Raw genomic sequence first — 225 nt, 5'->3', positions numbered from 1 at the left:
TAGTACGAGCTGTCTCCATGGCAACTATCAGTATTCTGGAAGGTTAGGCCCTCCAGGTCTGAGTAGTAGAGTCAGTTAGAGAGTGTAGTACGAGCTGTCTCCATGGCAACTATCAGTATTTAGGAAGGTTAGGCCCTCCAGGTCTGAGTAGTAGAGTCAGTTAGAGAGTGTAGTACGAGCTGTCTCCATGGCAACTATCAGTATTTAGGAAGGTTAGGCCCTCCA

This window comes from Oncorhynchus nerka, linkage group LG14, assembly GCF_034236695.1.
Source record: "Oncorhynchus nerka isolate Pitt River linkage group LG14, Oner_Uvic_2.0, whole genome shotgun sequence".
NCBI classification, from domain to species: Eukaryota; Metazoa; Chordata; class Actinopteri; order Salmoniformes; family Salmonidae; genus Oncorhynchus; species Oncorhynchus nerka.
The sequence above is the reverse complement of the archived record's forward strand: the minus strand, read 5'-3'. Positions refer to the sequence as shown.